Source organism: Bombina bombina, chromosome 5 (genome assembly GCF_027579735.1).
Source record: "Bombina bombina isolate aBomBom1 chromosome 5, aBomBom1.pri, whole genome shotgun sequence".
NCBI classification, from domain to species: Eukaryota; Metazoa; Chordata; class Amphibia; order Anura; family Bombinatoridae; genus Bombina; species Bombina bombina.
In genome coordinates this window covers 195,620,768-195,638,588 of record NC_069503.1, presented here as the reverse complement: position 1 = coordinate 195,638,588, position 17,821 = coordinate 195,620,768, and the positions used below count along the sequence as shown (strand labels likewise).

The following is a 17,821-nucleotide window of genomic DNA, read 5'->3' as shown; positions in this document are numbered from 1 at the left end:
CACTGCGAGATAATGCGGCTAGCCTGAGACAACCAGAGCATACCCCAGTGTTCCAGTCTACACTGGAACAAGACCAGAGTGCCCATGGTAATGCGCAGGCTGAAAACTGACTCTGTTGCCACAGCGTTCAGCCATAAGTCACGGAGCCTCGAGATAATTAGCAGGGGGAGAAAATAGGGCCCTGCTGACTAGCAGGCAAATACTGTGCAAAGAAAAAGTGTTAGTCTAAAACATCACACATCTACACGAACATGCCCCAAATGTCAAAGTCCACTCATTGTACCTTGCCCCCAATAAAGAGACCCAGTGGGAACAGGGGTTTAGACAGTTGGCAGCAAACTATAAGGTCCCCAGCACTAAGTGCATCAGAGGGACTGGAGTGAGACCCAAGGACAAGGTACTTACACTCCACAGAACCACTCCTAAATGGATTGTCATCCAGATTTCTGCCAAGAGCTGTAACAGAGAGAGGCAAATATCAGAAGAGTTTTTGGATTAGTACATCAGGAGGCGGCTAAGGAACTACCTTTCGACACCCAGGTGTAGCTTGTCTCTTAACTCCAACAAGGAGAAGAATAGTGCACAAGCAACCCTCTCCTAATTCATTCTCTTCTAGGAACTATCCACTGAAGGAATATATATTAGAAAAACACTGCATAAATGCAGCAGCATCTCAATCCTTGTCTTCTCCTTTGCCGAGGCAAATAAATACTGAGAGGGTAGAGGAAGTAGGAGTGATTATTAAACTCTGGTATAGGGTGTAAATCCCAAACAGTAAGGTTTGTGGACTCTCACTACCATTAGAAAAAAAGTTCAATTTAAAAAGCACTCAAGTTAAAGGGACAGTCTAGTTTCATGATTCAGATAGGTCATGTCATTTTAATTTTAAACAATTTTCCAATTTACTTTTAATCACCAATTTTGCTTTGTTCTCTTTGAATTCTTAGTTGAAAGCTAAACCTAGGAGCTTCATATGCTAATTTATAAGCCCTTGAAAGCCATCTCTTCTCTCAGTTTTTCACCACTAGAGGGTGTAAGTTCATTGTGTCATATAGATAACACTGTGCTCATGCACGCGAAGTTCTAGGGAGCCAGGACTGATTGGCTAAAATAAATGTCTGTCAAAAGAACTGAAATAAGGGGGCAGTTTGCAGAGGTTTAGGTACAAGATAATCAGGAGATAAAAAGTGTATTTATATAACTGTGTTGGTTATGCAAAACTAGGGAATGGGTAATAAAGGGATTATCTTTTAAAACAATAAAAATTCTGGTGTAGACTGTCCCTTTAAGGGATCATGCATGCTTCCGGAGCCACTGCTCAGCCTACAAATAATCCAGATCAAGTAAAGTACACCCGTACAATCCTCTTGTGAAGCAATATTTCAGTTTAATAAAAAGGATGTTTGTATTTTCCCATCCTTTTTATTAAATGAAAAGATTTCTTCGCAAGGCAAAAGTGTTGTAGAAACTTTTTGTTGTTCTGGATAATACCTAAAGCAGGAGTTCACAACCTAAGCTGACAGGTGATGCCAACCAAAGGTTTGCATAATCCAGTAAATATGTATGAATTGTTGATAACGAATATTACTGTACACATCACACACCTTGGAAGGACAGTTTGTGTCCTTGCATGACCATTGCTCCGCAAGAATGCACCCCAAAGGCGATTTCCCAGTGGCAGCATCCAGGCTGCAACTGTCCAACACGTCTTCACACAGATAAGAGGAATGGCTGTGCCAGAGCAGATCACAAAAAGACGTGTCTGGTAGCCACACAAACACAACAGAGACATGACTTTTGCTAGGTGTCAAGGGCCGATTTCCTAGAGAGTACGGTATTTGGCCCTGCGGTAGTTCAAAGCTCATCTTAGAAATACTAAAATATTAGTGTTCCAGACATTTCCCTAAATTAAACATAGCTTGAAAATACAGCAATGTCACTGTGAATAGGTGCAGACAACAACTGGTGCTTATACATATATCTGGAAAAGGTGAGCAATCAAATCAAAAACATGAAATGAAGAGCAGCCATAAGAATCTTGAGCAAGGCATCTCATAATTAAAGTGATTGTAAAGAGTAATGTATTACTGCCCAGTATCTAAAAATAATCTTAAAAACAGGGCCACTTTTTAATAATTATTTTTTCACAACGAGTGAAATATAAATTTTGATGAATTAAAGTGCCCCTGTTTTTAATTGCATTTTTAAAAACCCAAAGTTGCTTAAATTTTTCCCCATATCATGTGACAGCCATAAGCAAAATCACAAACACATATATAGTGAATTCCTGCACATTCTCAGTAGGAGCTGGTGCCTCAAAAAGTGTGCTGTGCATATAAAACAACTGCACACAATTTGATAATGAAATTGAAATGGATCGTTGTTTAAAATTGCATGCTCTATCTAAATTATGAAAGTTTAACACTGAGTGCTGAGCACTTTCCCACCTGGGTGCTAAGCTGGATTTGAGGTGTTTGTTTTTTTTATTTTTTTTATAATTTTTTTTCTATAACTTTTTTCTTTTTCTTTCAGATCAGCTGCTTAGATGCCCGAGATACAGGCTTCTAAGCAGCATGCCCCATTTCCCTATACTGTCTATTGTATTTGTTAAATAAAGTTGCGCGGTGTCATCACCTCGCGAATCGTGAAGCCCCGGCGATGCCTGTCACTATGCAGGCCAGATCGCCGGGGTAGGAGCCCCCAGATCTCCCTCAAGGTGGGAGAGTGCTAGCGACGGCTCCGAGCCGTCATTAGCAGCTGACAGACAATTAGCACTCAAGGGGTTCATTTTGACTTTGGCGTCCATTTAATAAAACAAAGTCTTGACAGTTAAAGGGACAGTCAACCAAAATTATTACGGTTTAAAAAGATAGATAGAGCCTTTACTACCCAGCTTTGCACAACTAACATTGTTATATTAATATACTTTATAACATGTCTGCCTGATTCTAAGCCACTACAGACAGCCGCCTCTTAATCACATGCTTTTTATTTGCTTTTCACAACAAGGAGACTGCTAATCCATGTAAGCCATATAGATAAAATTGTGTGCTCTTCCATGGAGTTGTGCATGACACTGAATTAATTGGCTAAAATGCAAGTGAATAGATAATAGCCATGTGTTTAAAGGGCCAGTCAACCCAAAAACTGTTCTAACTTAATAACAAAATGTGTGCAACAATTATTACTGCAAACTGTATTCCAATTTAGGTTGATAAATACTGTGGAAGTATTTACTAGATCCCCCTCGGCCGTTTAGAAATGGCCGCCAGAGCCCTCCTACCCCTGATGTTATCCTGACCTACTAAACCAAACAAGTCGATATGGCGCGTTCCCGACATTTTGCGCATGTGCCGTTTATGCTGAAGGCTTTATCGAATAAAAAACAACCGCTCAGTATCATAGCGGTTCTTGTTTGCGGCAGTCGGAACGATTAAGAGAATGCACACACTGGTCTGACGCATACAAGAACCGCTATGATACTGAGCGGTTGCATTTGATTGCTAACCGATAAAGCACCCTTCAGCATAAACGGGGGCACTGCACATGTGCAAATCGCTGGGAACGCACTGTATCGACTTGCTTTATTTAGTGGATGTTGAGAGAAAGATCAGGATAACATCAGGGGTAGAAGGGCTCAGGCAGCAATTTCTAAACGGCCGAGGGGGAACTAAAGTACTTTTACTTCCACAGTATTTATTGATCTAAATTGGGATACAGTTTGCAGTAATAATCGTTGCACACATTGTTATGATAAGTTGATACACTTTAAATTGTTCAGCAAAAGTTTAGGCATTTCTCACAGGGTGTAGGCAGATACCTGTATTTATGTATCATCTTGAGAAAGGGGGTGCAATATTCCTAAAATGGTCACTCTCAAAATGAGAGCTCTAGACCAATGCATCACTGGATTGGAGTTTTTTTATGCATGGGGAAGACAAAAACTAAACAAAACTAAGATTACATTTTAGGTTTAAAGTGTATGCCTCACCCATATGGGTGTATCACAGAAATTTGAGGATGAGGAGATGACTAGGGATGAGAGTTTAACAGAAGCTGGATTATTTATTTATGAACAATCAAATATCAAGAGCACAAACATTTTTATAAGCAAAGGAGGGTGTGCATTTAAAAGCAAGAAAAGCAACTTTCATAAGTCCCAATGTCAAGAAAGTCTAGAATACTGTCAAATTATCATGTAGCGGCTGCCATTAATCAATTTGCAAATAGTAAATGTAGTCTTTAGTACACAAATATGTTACCACATTATTATTATAAAAATATGTTTTCTGCCTTCAAATGTCAGATTCTAGATAAAGCTGGCTGCTACATTTGACAAATAGTTCAAGACTGTAAAACATACTCTTTCCTTTCCTATAATCATATGCAAGTTTTTTACTTTGTTTACATACATACACAAAGCTTAGAATTTAAAAAAAAAAAAATTATGCTTACCTGATAATTTTCTTTTCTTAAGATGGAAAGAGTCCACAGCTGCATTCATTACTTTTGAGAAATAAGGACCTGGCCACCTGGAGGAGACAGACACACCCCAGCCAAAGGCTTAAATACTCCTAACACTTGCCTTATCCCCCAGTCCTTCTGCCAAGGAACAAGGAACAGTAGAAGAAATACCAGGGTGAAAAGATGCCAGAATAATAAAAAATAGACGCCCCACAGAAAAAAATACGGGTGGGGAGCTGTGGACTCTTTCCATCTGAAGAAAAGAAAATGATCAGGTAAGCATAATTTAAGTTTATCTTCATAAATGGAAAGAGTCCACAGCTGAATTCATTACTTTTGGGAAAACAATACCCAAGCTATAGAGGACACTGAATGCAAAAAAAAAAAAAAAAAGTTAGAGGGTACAATAGGCGGCCCAATCTGAGGGCACCAGGCCTGGGGAAAAAAAAAAAAAACATAACCCAACCAAACCCTGCTTCGTCAGAGCCGGGCAAAAAAAAAAAAAAAAAAAAAGGAAGGAAGGAAAATGCCACAAGGACACTGACCCGCAGATAGTCTGAAAGCCTAAATAGGGACCGCAAAGCAGACTCACTGAGCCAACACTCCTGCAGGAGAACCATCACCCAGCATATGGTCCTCACATAACCCTTACTAAGTTACTAGTACAGTACCATAATCCCCAAAAGGGAGAGGACAAGGGTGAGCCAAAGAGATACCCAAAAGGTACAGCAAGATCCAATAAAGGAAAAAACCCCTTCAAAAGAACGCCAAGTCCAGAGACCAGACTGGATCCCGAGAACAAAAGACGACGACGCCCAACCCACAAGGAGCAACCAGGCATCATGAAGGAGAAGAAATATCTTCCAAACACCGTGCAAACAGCACAGAAAAAGACAACTGAAGACAAAGTCCTCAAAACGTCAGAACTCAGACTGAGCAAACAGAAAAATTACAAGTAGCAAACTCAGAAAGATAAACATCTGAGTCCAGTAACACGCTGCCATCCGTAGGAAGACATGGAGAAAACAATATCCGTAAGGAAAAAGCAGCCGAATAAAATAGCAGATTGCCCAACCTCCAAGACAGAGGACACACTCCAGGCATACTCACAGATCTAAAAGGAGGAGAGGAACAGAAACTCTAAAAAAAGGTTCACTGGCACCCCCAAGACCTGAGGATGAACAACAGATCTCAGATCCTACACCTAGCCGGACCAGCCCAAGCAACGGCAGATCTGAAAGCAAGGTAACAGAAAGGAACCCCAAGACCGGCCCCCAAAAGGACGTAAGAATGGACACAGCCACTTCAACCTAGAGACAATTGAGCAGGTGTTAGACCCAAGTAGATCTAACAAAGCCACCCAACAAGTCTCAATGTGGAGCCAGCAGCTCCCCAGATGGAAAAGAACAACTCAAAGAGCAGACCAATCCCCGAACCAAATAAAACATCTGTTCCAACTTCTTGAACACAGGAGAGGGCCCTAAAAAAAAAAAAAAAAAAAAAAAACCAACAACAACAACAACAACAACAACACACAACTCCATAAAGGAGGACAACAAGCCCCCTGAAAGGGAGAGCATCGATAAACACCTGCCCATAAGACAGGAAGTCTTAGGAAAAACCGAGAGAACACAAGGCCAAGTCACTGACTAACACGGAAAGAACCCCCTTAAAACACCATCATGCTAGCACACATACCAGGAACAAGAGTGATAGCTGAGCAACCGCAAACTTCCGCTTGCTAGGCAGGAAAGCCCAGCATCAGGTCACATTAGTTGGCTGTCCCAAGGGAACCGTATCGTCCGGCACAAGACAAGCCCCAAGGAGCCTCGGCTCTCAGAAAATCTAGCCAAGTTGTAAAACGTAACAGCCAGAACAAGGGCTAAGTCCAAGTACCCCGGAAACTGGAATCCCCAGGCCAGTCCTAGGATCATAAGGTCCGGTAACATCCCACAGCAGATCCACAAAGAGAAAACGCTGAGTAAAACCCTCGACAACCGGAAGATCATGACACACATGGCCCCACAAACGTTTAGATTAAACACTCTTGCAGGAACATAAATCCCTTGTCTGATATAAAAAAAACAGACCTCCCTGGGAAAAATCCAGAATAACCCGGATAACAAGAGCAAAAAACCCTTGCAAGTCCGGACCCAAAGGGAAGAAACCAGCCCTTGCAGGAGCCCAACACTCCAAAGAGCCAAGATCTCCCAAGGCCATAAAAGGACACTAGGCGTCCAAGCAACAGTAACATGATTGTGCTTTAAAAAGCGCGGCTAATCCCCCCCCTTAAGGGACACAAGGCGCTGCTCATTTTATCAACCTCGAAAGGAGGAATAGACTTTGCTGGGGATCGAACTAGCAACCCTCGGTTTGATACAGTACAGAGTAGCCAAAGAGCATTAGTATGCTGAGCTAGCTGTCCAGCTAGCCACAAGCTCCAGACACAAGGGGAACAGTGAGGACAAGTAACCCGAACAGAGCAACAGCAAGCCTCCACATCACCTCAGATTCAAAGTCAGAGGACAGCAAAACATTGGTTTGGATGCCAATACCTGTACCATATGAGTGAAAAACCACTAAGACCTCTTCTATCCCAAGAAGGAGATGAAGAGCACTCCCAACACCGGAGAAGGACCTCTAGCCGGAGCCCAAAAATACCTCACTGTCTAATGTCCCAAAAAAGGAACAACCAACTCCTGAAGGGAATCCAAGTCCCTCAAAGGTGATCCAATCCACAAGGAGAAAACAGACAAAGTCCAAGAACGTCTCAATGAAAAGAAGAACCACTAAAGAAACAAATCCAAAAAAGACAATTCCCAGGGCCTCCTAAAGGCAACACCGCCCCGACTGGCGGAAAAGAGACGCTAAACCCCCTTACCTTCCCACCACGTGGGAAGGAATACTCTAGGTTCCGAGGATATCGGAAGCAAGAGAGAGTGACGCAGCAAAATTCACTGACCCAGTCACCAGAGAGACGGCTATTTAAGGACTGAAACCATCCCAAGAGCCGCACGGACCCGTCATTACTCATTGGCTAAAATGTAAGTCTGTCAAAAGAACTGAAATAAGGGGGCAGTTTGCAGAGGCTTAGATACAAGGTAATCACAGAGTTAAAAAGTGTATTAACCCCTTAATGACGTGACATAACCTAATACATATATCACCATTCAAAGGGTTACTTCACTGGTCATGTGTTAAAGGGACACTAAACCCCAAAAAAATCTTTCATGATTCAGGTAGAGAATACAATTTTAAATAACTTTCCAAATTACTTCTATTATCTAATTTGCTTCATTCTTTAGATAGCCTTTGTTGAAGAAATAGCAATGCACATGGGTGAGCCAATCACACGAGGCATTTATGTGCATCTACCAATCAGCAGCTACTGAGCATATCTAGATATGCTTTTCAGCAAAGAATATCAAGAGAATGAAGCAAATTAGATAATAGAAGTAAATTTAAAAAAAAAATTAAAAACAGAATTTATGTTTACCTGATAAATTTCTTTCTCCAACGGTGTGTCCGGTCCACGGCGTCATCCTTACTTGTGGGATATTCTCTTCCCCAACAGGAAATGGCAAAGAGCCCAGCAAAGCTGGTCACATGATCCCTCCTAGGCTCCGCCTACCCCAGTCATTCGACCGACGTTAAGGAGGAATATTAGCATAGGAGAAACCATATGGTACCGTGGTGACTGTAGTTAAAGAAAATAAATTATCAGACCTGATTAAAAAACCAGGGCGGGCCGTGGACCGGACACACCGTTGGAGAAAGAAATTTATCAGGTAAACATAAATTCTGTTTTCTCCAACATAGGTGTGTCCGGTCCACGGCGTCATCCTTACTTGTGGGAACCAATACCAAAGCTTTAGGACACGGATGAAGGGAGGGAGCAAATCAGGTCACCTAAATGGAAGGCACCACGGCTTGCAAAACCTTTCTCCCAAAAATAGCCTCAGAAGAAGCAAAAGTATCAAACTTGTAAAATTTGGTAAAAGTGTGCAGTGAAGACCAAGTCGCTGCCCTACATATCTGATCAACAGAAGCCTCGTTCTTGAAGGCCCATGTGGAAGCCACAGCCCTAGTGGAATGAGCCGTGATTCTTTCAGGAGGCTGCCGTCCGGCAGTCTCGTAAGCCAATCTGATGATGCTTTTAATCCAAAAAGAGAGAGAGGTAGAAGTTGCTTTTTGACCTCTCCTTTTACCTGAATAAACAACAAACAGGGAAGATGTTTGTCTAAAATCCTTTGTAGCATCTAAATAGAATTTTAGAGCGCGAACAACATCCAAATTGTGCAACAAGCGTTCCTTCTTTGAAACTGGTTTCGGACACAGAGAAGGTACGATAATCTCCTGGTTAATGTTTTTGTTAGAAACAACTTTTGGAAGAAAACCAGGTTTAGTACGTAAAACCACCTTATCTGCATGGAACACCAGATAAGGAGGAGAACACTGCAGAGCAGATAATTCTGAAACTCTTCTAGCAGAAGAAATTGCAACTAAAAACAAAACTTTCCAAGATAATAACTTAATATCAACGGAATGTAAGGGTTCAAACGGAACCCCCTGAAGAACTGAAAGAACTAAATTGAGACTCCAAGGAGGAGTCAAAGGTTTGTAAACAGGCTTGATTCTAACCAGAGCCTGAACAAAGACTTGAACATCTGGCACAGCTGCCAGTTTTTTGTGAAGTAACACCGACAAGGCAGAAATCTGTCCCTTCAGGGAACTTGCCGATAATCCTTTTTCCAATCCTTCTTGAAGGAAGGATAGAATCCTAGGAATCTTAACCTTGTCCCAAGGGAATCCTTTAGATTCACACCAACATATATATTTTTTCCAAATTTTATGGTAAATCTTTCTAGTTACAGGCTTTCTGGCCTGAACAAGAGTATCGATAACAGAATCTGAGAAACCTCGCTTCGATAAAATCAAGCGTTCAATCTCCAAGCAGTCAGCTGGAGTGAAACCAGATTCGGATGTTCGAACGGACCCTGAACAAGAAGGTCTCGTCTCAAAGGTAGCTTCCAAGGTGGAGCCGATGACATATTCACCAGATCTGCATACCAAGTCCTGCGTGGCCACGCAGGAGCTATCAAGATCACCGACGCCCTCTCCTGATTGATCCTGGCTACCAGCCTGGGGATGAGAGGAAACGGCGGGAACACATAAGCTAGTTTGAAGGTCCAAGGTGCTACTAGTGCATCCACTAGAGCCGCCTTGGGATCCCTGGATCTGGACCCGTAGCAAGGAACTTTGAAGTTCTGACGAGAGGCCATCAGATCCATGTCTGGAATGCCCCAAAGTTGAGTGACTTGGGCAAAGATTTCCGGATGGAGTTCCCACTCCCCCGGATGCAATGTCTGACGACTCAGAAAATCCGCTTCCCAATTTTCCACTCCCGGGATGTGGATAGCAGACAGGTGGCAGGAGTGAGACTCCGCCCATAGAATGATCTTGGTCACTTCTTCCATCGCTAGGGAACTCCTTGTTCCCCCCTGATGGTTGATGTACGCAACAGTCGTCATGTTGTCTGATTGAAACCGTATGAACTTGGTCCTCGCTAGCTGAGGCCAAGCCTTGAGAGCATTGAATATCGCTCTCAGTTCCAGAATATTTATTGGTAGAAGAGATTCTTCCCGAGACCAAAGACCCTGAGCTTTCAGGGATCCCCAGACCGCGCCCCAGCCCATCAGACTGGCGTCGGTCGTGACAATGACCCACTCTGGTCTGTGGAATGTCATCCCTCGTGACAGGTTGTCCAGGGACAGCCACCAACGGAGTGAGTCTCTGGTCCTCTGATTTACTTGTATCTTTGGAGACAAGTCTGTATAGTCCCCATTCCACTGACTGAGCATGCACAGTTGTAACGGTCTTAGATGAATGCGCGCAAAAGGAACTATGTCCATTGCCGCTACCATCAACCCGATCACTTCCATGCACTGAGCTACGGAAGGAAGAGGAACGGAATGAAGTATTCGACAAGAGTCCAGGAGCTTTGTCTTTCTGGCCTCTGTTAGAAAAATCCTCATTTCTGAGGAGTCTATAATTGTTCCCAAGAAGGGAACCCTTGTTGACGGGGATAGAGAACTCTTTTCCACGTTCACTTTCCAGCCGTGCGATCTGAGAAAGGCCAGGACGATGTCCGTGTGAGCCTTTGCTCGAGGGAGGGACGACGCTTGAATCAGAATGTCGTCCAGGTAAGGTACTACAGCAATGCCCCTTGGTCTTAGCACAGCTAGAAGGGACCCTAGTACCTTTGTGAAAATCCTTGGAGCAGTGGCTAATCCGAAAGGAAGCGCCACGAACTGGTAATGTTTGTCCAGGAATGCAAACCTTAGGAACCGATGATGTTCCTTGTGGATAGGAATATGTAGATACGCATCCTTTAAATCCACCGTGGTCATGAATTGACCTTCCTGGATGGAAGGAAGGATAGTTCGAATGGTTTCCATCTTGAAAGATGGGACCTTGAGAAATTTGTTTAAGATCTTGAGATCTAGGATTGGTCTGAATGTTCCCTCTTTTTTGGGAACTATGAACAGATTGGAGTAGAACCCCATCCCTTGTTCTCTCAATGGAACAGGATGAATCACTCCCATTTTTAACAGGTCTTCTACGCAAAGTAAGAACGCCTGTCTTTTTATGTGGTCTGAAGACAACTGAGACCTGTGGAACCTTCCCCTTGGGGGAAGTCCCTTGAATTCCAGAAGATAACCCTGGGAGACTATTTCTAGCGCCCAAGGATCCAGAACATCTCTTGCCCAAGCCTGAGCGAAGAGAGAGAGTCTGCCCCCCACCAGATCCGGTCCCGGATCGGGGGCCGATATTTCATGCTGTCTTGGTAGCAGTGGCAGGTTTCTTTGCCTGCTTTCCCTTGTTCCAGCCTTGCATTGGTCTCCAAGCTGGCTTGGCCTGAGAAGTATTACCTTCTTGCTTAGAGGACGTAGCACCTTGGGCTGGTCCGTTTTTACGAAAGGGACGAAAATTAGGTCTATTTTTTGCCTTGAAAGGCCGATCCTGAGGAAGGGCATGGCCCTTACCCCCAGTGATATCAGAGATAATCTCTTTCAAGTCAGGACCAAACAGCGTTTTCCCCTTGAAAGGAATGTTTAGTAGCTTGTTCTTGGAAGACGCATCAGCCGACCAAGATTTCAACCAAAGCGCTCTGCGCGCCACAATAGCAAACCCAGAATTCTTAGCCGCTAACTTAGCCAATTGCAAAGAGGCGTCTAGAGTGAAAGAATTAGCCAATTTGAGAGCATTGACTCTGTCCATAATCTCCTCATAAGGAGGCGAGTCACTATCGAGCACCTTAATCAGTTCATCAAACCAGAAATATGCGGCTGTAGTGACAGGGACAATGCATGAAATGGGTTGTAGAAGGTAACCCTGCTGAACAAACATCTTTTTAAGCAAACCTTCTAATTTTTTATCCATAGGATCTTTGAAAGCACAACTATCCTCTATGGGAATAGTGGTGCGTTTGTTTAAAGTAGAAACCGCTCCCTCGACCTTGGGGACTGACTGCCATAAGTCCTTTCTGGGGTCGACCATAGGAAACAATTTTTTAAATATGGGGGGAGGGACGAAAGGAATACCGGGCCTTTCCCATTCTTTATTAACAATGTCCGCCACCCGCTTGGGTATAGGAAAAGCTTCTGGGAGCCCCGGCACCTCTAGGAACTTGTCCATTTTACATAGTTTCTCTGGGATGACCAAATTTTCACAATCATCCAGAGTGGATAATACCTCCTTAAGCAAAATGCGGAGATGTTCCAATTTAAATTTAAAAGTAATCACATCAGATTCAGCCTGCTGAGAAATATTCCCTAAATCAGTAATTTCTCCCTCAGACAAAACCTCCCTGGCCCCCTCAGATTGGGTTAGGGGCCCTTCAGAGATATTAATATCAGCGTCGTCATGCTCTTCAGTAACTAAAACAGAGCATCCACGCTTACGCTGAACAGGGTTCAATTTGGCTAAAATGTTTTTGACAGAATTATCCATTACAGCCGTTAATTGTTGCATAGTAAGGAGTATTGGCGCGCTAGATGTACTAGGGGCCTCCTGAGTGGGCAAGACTCGTGTAGACGAAGGAGGGAATGATGCAGTACCATGCTTACTCCCCTCACTTGAGGAATCATCTTGGGCATCATTGTCATTATCACATAAATCACATTTATTTAAATGAATAGGAATTCTGGCTTCCCCACATTCAGAACACAGTCTATCTGGTAGTTCAGACATGTTAAACAGGCATAAACTTGATAAGAAAGTACAAAAAACGTTTTGAAATAAAACCGTTACTGTCACTTTAAATTTTAAACTGAACACACTTTATTACTGCAATTGCGAAAAAACATGAAGGAATTGTTCAAAATTCACCAAACTTTCACCACAGTGTCTTAAAGCCTTGAAAATATTGCACACCAAATTTGGAAGCTTTAACCCTTAAAATAACGGAACCGGAGCCGTTTTAAGCTTTAACCCCTTTACAGTCCCTGGTATCTGCTTTGCTGAGACCCAACCAAGCCCCAAGGGGAATACGATACCAAATGACGCCTTCAGAAGTCTTTTGTAAGTATCAGAGCTCCTCTCACATGCGACTGCATGCCATGCCTCTCAAAAACAAGTGCGCAACACCGGCGCGAAAATGAGACTCTGCCTATGCTTTGGGAAAGCCCCTAAAGAATAAGGTGTCTAAAACAGTGCCTGCCGATATTATTATATCAAAATACCCAGAATAAATGATTCCTCAAGGCTAAATAAGTGTTAATTCAATCGATTTAGCCCAAAAAATGTCTACAGTCTAAATAAGCCCTTGTGAAGCCCTTATTTACAATCGTAATAAACATGGCTTACCGGATCCCATAGGGAAAATGACAGCTTCCAGCATTACATCGTCTTGTTAGAATGTGTCATACCTCAAGCAGCAAAGACTGCAAACTGTTCCCCCAACTGAAGTTAATGCTCTCAACAGTCCTGTGTGGAACAGCCATGGATTTTAGTTACGGTTGCTAAAATCATTTTCCTCATACAAACAGAATTCTTCATCTCTTTTCTGTTTCTGAGTAAATAGTACGTACCAGCACTATTTGAAAATAACAAACTCTTGATTGAATAATGAAAAACTACAGTTAAACACTAAAAAACTCTAAGCCATCTCCGTGGAGATGTTGCCTGTACAACGGCAAAGAGAATGACTGGGGTAGGCGGAGCCTAGGAGGGATCATGTGACCAGCTTTGCTGGGCTCTTTGCCATTTCCTGTTGGGGAAGAGAATATCCCACAAGTAAGGATGACGCCGTGGACCGGACACACCTATGTTGGAGAAATTGCTTACTCTTTCTAAATCATGAAAGAAAAAATGTGGATTTCATGTCCCTTTAAGGTAGGTGCCAGTATTGTACTGCTGCCCTGGAGCGGATACTTTGCATTAGTCAAACACATGTCCAAGCAACAGTGCAATGATAAAATGATTTAACATATTAGATCATTTACTTTCTGCTCTTTAATCTCCCTTTAAAAGCCAATGAGAATATATTAAAGGAATGGTCAAAATTAAACTCATGACTCTGATGGAGCATGTATTTTTTTTAAAAATCCAATTTACTTCTATTTTCAAATTTACTTCATTCTCTTGTACTCCTTGAAGAGCAAAACTATGTAAGCTGAGGAATAGAAATGCACTACTGGGAGCTAGCAGGTGGTGTGTGTATATATATATATATATATATATTCCTAATAAATTCTTTGGAAACAATGGAGACCCTTTTAAAGTGTTTATTTCACTTAACTGTAATGGTTTAGTGGGGTTTTACCTAGAATTATATATTTAGTGGTTTAAATTTAAAAATCTAGATATACATTTTTTAAAAACCACAGCATACTTTGATGAAAAGAATACCTAGGTAGGGCTGAGGAGCAGGGAGCTAGCTGCTGATTGGCGGCTGAACATATATGCAGCTTGTCATTGGTTTACTGGTGTGTTCAGCTAACTCCCAGTATTGAATAGGGCACCATCCAATAAAGTATACTAAGAGAATGAAGCAAAATTGATAATAGAAGAGGAAAGTTGTTTAAAATTGTATGCTCTGAATCATGAAAGAAAGAGGTTGGGTTTCATGTCCCCTTAACTTCTCCATGCTAGGACCACACTTACCAAAATCAACAAGAATCCTCCACTCATCTGCTGTGACTCAGTAATTCACACTCTGTCCCTTTTAACGTCGGACTTTTTGTTGGAATAGTCTACTCCAGAATATTTGTTTTAAAAAAAAAAAAAGATAATCCCTTTATTACCCATTCCCCAATTTTGCATAATATATTTTTAACCTCCAATTACCTTGTATCTAAGCCTCTGCAGACTGTCCCCTTATTTAATTTTTTTGACTGACTTGCATTTCAGCCAATCAGTGCTGACTCATAGGTAACTCCACGGGAGTGAGTACAACATTATCTATGACATGAACTAGCGCTGTCTAGCTGTGAAAAACTGTCAAAATGCAACGAGATAAGGGGTGGTCTTCAAGTGCTTAGAAATTAGTATATGAGCCTACCTAGGTATAGCTTTCAACAAAATACTAAGAGAAAATAATAAAAGTAAAATTGGAAATTTGTTTAAAATTGCATGCCCTATTAAAAACCATGAAAGTTTAATTTTGAATAGACCATCCCTTTAATGGGGGGCACTGCCAAGAGTTGCACTTATGAAGGTGATCTGCAAACAGCTGGGCTCATAGGCTTACCTGCTAAGAGGGGTTCAAAAGGAGGAGAGGAACGGGGGTTAGGAAAGGCTAGTGTAGGTTGTACGCATCCCTGAACTGTAGTCTTTAGGGAGCGCTTTAAACTTTCAAAACTACAGGAGAGAGTCTTGTGGAGCGAGGCAGAGACTTCCACAAGATAAGGGTCAGTCTGGAAAAGTCTTGTAGACGGTACGTGGGGAGGTAACAAGAGAGGAGGAGGTTGTGAGCAGAGTTAAGGGGACAGGAGGGAGATTGTCTGAGATATAGGGGGAAAAGTGCAGTTGAGGGCCTTGTAAGTCAGAGTCAGAATTTTGTGTTTAATTCTTGATCCTAGAGGAAGCCAGTGAAGAGATTGACAGAGAAGTGTAGCAGATGAAGAGCAATGTGTAAGGAAGACAAGTCTGGCAGAAGCATTCATTATGGATTATAAAGGAGCTAGATGGCAGCTAGGGAGATAACAGAGCTGCAGTAGTCAAGGCGAGAAAGGATTAGAGAGTGGATTAAAATCTTAGTTGTCCTGTGTAAGGAAATGTTGAATTTTAGAGATGTTTTTAAAAAGGTGGAAGCAGCAGGAATTGGCCAAAAACTGAATGCGAGGAGTGAAAGCAATATCTCTCTCTATATCCAAACACTAGATATGTTCATCTAGGTCCCAGTAGAGTATTTCTAAGAAAGAGCTAATTTTAACGGTGTGTTTATCCCGTTTGCAGGGGGTTAAACACATACTTACATGAACGTAACATTGGAACAATACAATACTCTAACACAGAGCATTTTATTTTTAAAGGGATAATAAATCCCACTTTAAAGATTCAGATAGAGCATGCAATTTTAAGCAACTTTCTAATTGACTCCTATTATAAATGTTTCTTCGTTCTCTTGCTATCTTTTATTTAAAAAAGCAATAAGGTAAAGCATAGGAGCCGACCCATTTTTGGTTCAGAACCCAGGTTAGCTTGCTTATCAGTTGACTGAATGTAGTCACCAATAAGCAAGTGCCATCTAGGGTGCTGAACCTAAAATGTGCCAGCTCCTAAGCTATAGAGTCCTGCTTTTTAAATAAATATAGCAAGAGAACAAAAAAAATTATAATAGGAGTAAATTATAAATTTTCTTTCATGATTCAGATAGAGCAAGCAAACATTTGGATTTAGTATCCTTTTAAGTTGACCTCTTAACAAGTTCCATATGACCTGCACACAAACAATGACACTCACTGTACATAATTCAATGTGTGTACACTTCTTATACATTGTAAGTTTGACAGGAACCTTTCAACATATGGGGTGGTCATTTTAACTGGTAAAATATTACATTTAAAAAAAAAAAAAAAAAAAAAACAGCAGCAGCTATCTAAACTACACACTCGTTCATACAGCGACTTCATCAGAACTTCTGCTTGAGCACTTGTTTGTAAAAAGGACGACACTGTACTTAAATTTTCTATGTTCCTTCTAGAAGGATATTTCAAACTGTATTAAAGAGCGAGCTTTGGGTTATGAAACAAGGATGCTCTTTTGCTGTATAAAGAAACCTTTTTCTTATGTGACTCACAATCTGCAAGTAAACAAACAAGATATATGCATCAACTGTAAAAGAATATATACTTCCAGATAGTTTCACTTTTAATTTGATCTGCATAACTTTATGGCAAATACTAAACTTAATAATAACACTGTTCTTTGATATATATGGTAGCCATTGGATTTTAATGTTTTAATGATTTTAATGTTCTTTTTAAGTGCTGCGTGTAAGAGTGTGCCAAAATACATTAAAATCTTTTTTCAAAACAAAATGTTACTACCCAAAATAGAATGTTTAGTCTCTTATTTCATGCTGGTAAATGAGCATCTCTCTGTCAAACAGAGCTGTAGGATGGATATATGCTTATCTTCCATTGAAAAAAAACTATTGAAAAGCCCTATGGATAACCGTCTGTGTATAAACCAGGTTGATACCGAAACTATAACTAGCTTGGGGAAAAAAAAAAAAAAAATGATTTGGGATAGCAGGTGTATTATTGCACACAAATGTTAGTTTTTCACTTTCAAGTTTCATTGTACATTAACAGTATTACAACATTACTAACTCCTCATATTTTCAATTCACTTATTACTGTAAATAGAATAAAGTTCTGAAGTTTAATATATTTAGAAACAGTAGCAGAGGTGGGCAAATCTGACCTAGACATGTTGAACGTATTGCAAGTGTGATGGGTTAATCAACTATTTTCAAACTGCATATTTTAAACGCATGTTCCAAACACTAGCAAAAAAATGGAAATGTAACATTTAATATTACATGATAGTCAATACAGCTTTAAAATCAAACTTATGACTAATAGTGTGTAATTTTAAAACAACTTTTCAATGTACTCTTAATATCAAATTCTCCTCTATTCCCTTGGTATCCATTGTTGAAGAATATGCCTAGCTAGGCTTAGGAGCTGGCTGGTGATTGGAGGCCTCCAGCCATTGGCTCACCTAATAATCTAAACTCCCAGTAGTGCATTGCTGATCCCAAGCCTACTCTCCAACAAAAGAATTAAAGGGACAGTATACACTCATTTTCATATATCTGCATGTAATAGACGCTACTTTAAAGAAT

General features: G+C 41.3%; 1 protein-coding gene across 1 annotated transcript in view; it reads right to left on the bottom strand.

Moving 5' to 3' along the window:
- The window catches only part of DNAJB6 (DnaJ heat shock protein family (Hsp40) member B6), a gene marked incomplete in the record, with an annotated part of 514,710 nt that overhangs the window by 495,892 nt on the left and 997 nt on the right, over positions 1-17,821 (bottom strand).